This window comes from Tupaia chinensis, unplaced genomic scaffold, assembly GCF_000334495.1.
Source record: "Tupaia chinensis unplaced genomic scaffold, TupChi_1.0 Scaffold000248_2, whole genome shotgun sequence".
NCBI lineage: Eukaryota > Metazoa > Chordata > Mammalia > Scandentia > Tupaiidae > Tupaia > Tupaia belangeri.
In genome coordinates this window covers 940,711-945,833 of record NW_006159727.1, presented here as the reverse complement: position 1 = coordinate 945,833, position 5,123 = coordinate 940,711, and positions in this window count along the sequence as shown.

Here is a 5,123-nt window from a genome sequence, read left to right as displayed (position 1 = left end):
CGGCGCTCCGGACTCTTGCGAACAATAGTAAATGTCAACAGATTCCGCGCGGCGAGTGTCTGACTCGGCCGAGATAAGGGTGCGCGGTTGGCCCCGCGCTCTGCGCCGCCGCGGGGGGAGCCCACCCTGACCCCGGCTGGAAAGAACCGGCTGTGATGCAACCCGAGCTGGGGAGTAGGGGCAGGAGGGAAGGGCACCAGGCCCAGCCTGCTGGGGGAGTCTTGTCGAGAGACCAGGCGGTGCCCCGCCCCCACCCCCGTTTAACCCGGTGCTAATGGGGGGCCTGTGGCACCGTGAAAGCGACAAGGCTGACTTGGCGCCGGAGCCTGCTTTCAGCTCACAAATCCGATCCCCAGCGGACGCTGAAAAATGCTGATCCGCGTGAGGACTCGCAGTTTTCGACCTACTGGGAGCCCGACCCTGCAAGAGGCGAAGAATTTGAGTCCTTATCTCCAGAAACTGATTAAAATATTTTTTTTAAGCGTGCAGACACTGTCGCAGGTCCCCCTCCTCGGTTGTCCCAACCCACCACCCAACCGAGTTAAAATTCGCAAATTGATTCCCACGCGTTCGTATTAATGGGTCGTTCCTCTTAAATTGTTGCCAACTTTGCTAATGGATTATTATTTAAATGATTTCTTTTTTATAAAGTACGTGTTGTTTTATAGATGCGTATTTACTTAAAGAAATCAACTGCATCTATTAACATATTAAAGAGAGAATAAAGCATCGGCCCGGTGTAATGTACTGTTCAGCCTTACTTTGGGTGCTCGCGAAGATAGGAAAATCTTATTTGTTTAATAATAAGTAACTCATGAATATGCAAATGACTTCAGTGCAGTACCTCACTTCTGTCACTATTAATGAGTTGCAAATTAATGTGACAACAAAAGGAAAATCTATTTAGTGGAGGAACTTGGGTTCCTACCTGGGGAGATCACAAGCAGGCCTGGAACTTGGGTCTCCAGGAAGGAGGGTTGGGGATGGACAGCTCCTCACCCAGCGTTTTCCTGAAGCTCCACTATTGTTCTGTCTCTGGGACCTGCTTGGTCAGGAGCCCCTTAAAATTCCTGCCCCAGGCGAAGAAAGGCTGCTCTGGGGTAATTAGGGCCAAGTGTGATTAATGGAAATCAGCCCACAGTTTGAAGTAAAGCAGTTGGCGAAGCAGATTTGGGGAGGGGGAGAGGTCTACTCCGCTTGGCTTAAAGATTCCCCAATGCGTTTTTTGGTCTCTGTTGCTTTGGGGTTTAGGACTGTAAATACAGTCGTAGGCTTTTTGGGACTGCTAGGCTTGACCACAGCACCCCATGTGCTTGGGTTTTGGGAAATGACTTTGCTGATGGGAGACCTCAGAGCAAATCGGCTCGTGTCCCTGCTGACCTATTTCCCAGAGGTTGGTTACACACTAGAGTTTGGTTGACTTCCCTCCCTCTTCTCTGGCGTATACATCAGGATCATGTTTTCTGTTTTGTTTTCTAGTTTATTATTATTATTTATGTATTTCCATTTGTTATTATTATTTCTTTAATTTGATAAGAGAGAGAAAGGGAAAGTGAGAAAGCAAGCCGCCAGGTCCGGGACTCAAACCGTGGTCGACCATGTGGGAATCCAGCACCTTTTACCACCATGCAACCTGGCAGCCCCATTTTTTTTGTTTATGTTATAGGGTGCGAGTGCTTGCCAGAGAGAAACAGAGAGAGGGAAAGTGAGAGTGAGAAATCACCCTCCAAGAGGTATGGGCACACCACAATCCCTTCTCCTCCATTTTCTTGGGATTTGGGGCACGCACACGTGCCCAGCATGTTTTTCAAGGTGCTGGGTCCTGAACTCTTATCACACAGGCAGCCATGTGGGATCCAGCGGTCTTAACCAACAGGCCACCTCGCTGGCCCCAGAATCTTGTTTTTGTCTCATCAATAGATGGTGAAGACGGTGTTTCTAATTCAGCTCAGTTTGGAAACACTGCTGAGAAAAAGAATATCTGTTGAGTTGGCCAAGGCTAATAGTTCCCAGTGGATTAATAGTTCCCAGTGTCAGGGCCAGCAGGTGGTGTGGCACTTAAGGCATTGAACTCCCCTGTGGCTGACGACGGTTCAAGTCCTAGACCTCGTGGCTGAAAATCACGCCAGGCGTGAGTAGGTATGTGCCCAAAATCCCAAGAGGAAAACAGAGAAAAGGGATTGTGGCATGGCCATCCTCCTCGCGGGGTAATTTCTCATTTTCCCTTTCTCCAATAGATGTGCGTGCCCTATGGGAAAACCTTAAAAAAATGTAACAACATACAACAACCACAACAAATAGTTCAGGTGGATGGATAGTATTTTTTTAAAAAAGAATTATTTATTTCATTTCATTGGGTCATTGAAAAAGTCATGACGTATATTTCTATGCAAAAATGCGTTTTGATTTTTCTGATGACCCAGTGTTTCTTACTATTATTATTGTTATTTTTCAATCTGACCAGAGAGCGGGAAAGTAAGAAAGCAAGCTTCCAGGTCCAAAACTCAAACAGGCGGTTGGCCATGTGGGAGTCTAGTGCCTTAACCACCACACCGCCTGTGGACCCTGCCTGGGTAGTATTTTAAGAAGCTATCCGACTAGGAAACCTACTGAAAAGATGCAAATATTCTATGTCTAACCTGGTTAATGGTTACACGGTTTTATCCATATGTCAAAATTCATCAGGCCGTACATTGAAGATTTTGGCCTTTGCTATCTTTAAGTCATATCTTGGTTTTTGGTCATTTATTACTGTGTCAAGCCATCCCAAAGCTTAGTGTTGTAAAACAATAATGACTCATTTGCTCAAGAATCTTCAGGCAGGCGTTGGCATCAACTCACCTCTGCTCTGAGCTGCATGAGCTGCGGCAGCTCAACTGGGCCTCCACTTTCAAGATGGCTCACACACATGGTTGGCAAGTTGGTGCTGGCTATGGTTCTACTCCGTGTGGGCCTCTCCACAGGGTGGCTTGGGCTTCCTCACAGCATGGTGGCTGGGTGCCAAGAGCAAGCAACCCAAGAGAGACCTAAGACCTGAGACTGGAAGCGGATTTTGGGAGAGTCTCTCCTGTCCAGCTTAAAGACTGTGGAGGTCAGATGATGGTACAGTAGTAAGACGCAGCACTCCGTGAAGCTGACCCACATAGGAGGGTTTGGGGATCGTATCCAGAGACCTCTCTGAGTGTACCTGGCCCACACACGCTCATGATCCAGGCTCGCTGATGGCTGGGGTGGATCTCAGCATTAAAACCTTGTTGTGAGGGACCGGCAAGTGGCTTTGTAGTTAAGGGCACTGGACTCCCATGTGGCCGACCACAGTTCGAGTCCTAGACCTGGCCTATTGCTCTCTCACTTTCCCTCCCTCTCTCTCCCTCTCTCTCTCTCTCTGTTCCTCTCTGGTCAAAATAAAATAAATAAATAAAGTTAAATAAAAGAATTATTTAAAAAAAAAACAACAACAACCTTGTTGTGAGCGCTCTCTCTTGTTCTCACTCTTGTCTCTTCTGCTCATGGAAGAAAAAAAGAAAGAAGCTGTAAAAATTCCCCAAATCCTTTTGACCTCTGTTGTTTTGGAGAGTTTAGGGCTATGAATATGGAATTAAGCCTCCCAGACCTGATCAGCACCCCATGGACCCCATGTAGTTAGTATTGCTTCTGACATACTCTATCGGTTAAGCAGTTGGAGAGCCCAGATTCCAGAGGGAAAAGACACGAATCCCTTACTCCCACTTGTCATTGGGAAATGTGTCAGAGAATATGGCGGCTCTCATTTTAAAACTGCTACATATCTCATTTTAAAAGAAAATGGAGGGACCAGCAGGTGGAATAGTGGTTAAGGTGCTGAACACCCACATGGTCAACCACAACTCAAGTCCTTTACCCAACTCATGCCAGGTATGTGTGTGTGCGTGCTCAGAATCCCAGGAGGAGAATGGAGGAGATGGAATTGTTGTGTGGCCATCCCCCGGGGAGGTGATCTCTCATTTTCTGCCTCTCTGTCTCTCCAGTGAGCACACATACCCTATAGCAAAAAAAAAAAAAAAAAAAAAAAAAAAAAAAACACCGCTCAAAAAATTAAAAAAGAAAGAAAAAGAAAATTGAGTCTCTGGCTATGCCACCCTGAATGTGCCCGATATCGTCAGAAGCTCAGCAGGATCAGACCTGGTTAGTACTTGAATGGGAGACTATCTGGGAATACCAGCTGCTGTAAGCTGGCCCAGCAGTGGTGTAGTAGTTAAGACATTGGACTCCCACACAGTCAACGGAGGTTCAAGTCCCAGACCTGGCAGTTTGAAACTGTGTTTATGCGTGTCTGCCGTGTGTGTGTGTGTGTGTGTGTGTGTGCATGCGTGTGCAAAATCTCAAGAGGAGAATGGAGGAGAAGGTGATGTGGTCATCCTCCCTGGGGAGTGATTTCTTGCTTTCTGTCTGTCTCTCTGGTGAGCATGCGAACCCTATAGTAAACATTTCTCCAAAAAGGAAAAAAGAAAAGAAAAGAAAAGAAAAAAGAAAAGAAAAGAAAAGAAAAGAAAAGAAAATATATTACTTCATTAAAAAAAAAACAATTTTCCCAGAGGGCATGGACACTTGCTGGAGGGGGAGAGAGAGAAAACGCTGCGCAGGGAGAATGGTTACAACACAATCCCCTCTCTGTCTCTCTGTCCCGCTGGGATTTGGAGCGCGTACATGCACATGCCCTCGGCGTGTTTTCCAAGTCACCTACTCCAGGACTAGAACCGTGCTGTCAGCCGTGGGGGATCCGGCTGCCTTACTCACCACACCACTGGCTGACCCATGTGACTTCATTTTTTGCTTCATATCCTAGCCCACCTTTATTTTTATGCATACCTCTTTCCTCCCAGCCACTCATGGGAGTTGGTTGCTGTGCAGGTAAGTTCATGTGGGTGTGTATTGGAAAGACCTTTTCCACAGTTAGGTTTTTTGTTTGTTTTATTTCGGGACCAGCAGATGGTATAATGGCTATGTCGCTGGACTCCCAAATAGTCAACCACAGTTCGAGTCCCAGACACAGCAGCTTAAACTCACGCCAGGCACGTGTGCGTGCGTGCCCAAGATCCTGAGAGGAGAATGGAGGAGAAGAGATTGCAGCGTGGCCATCCCCC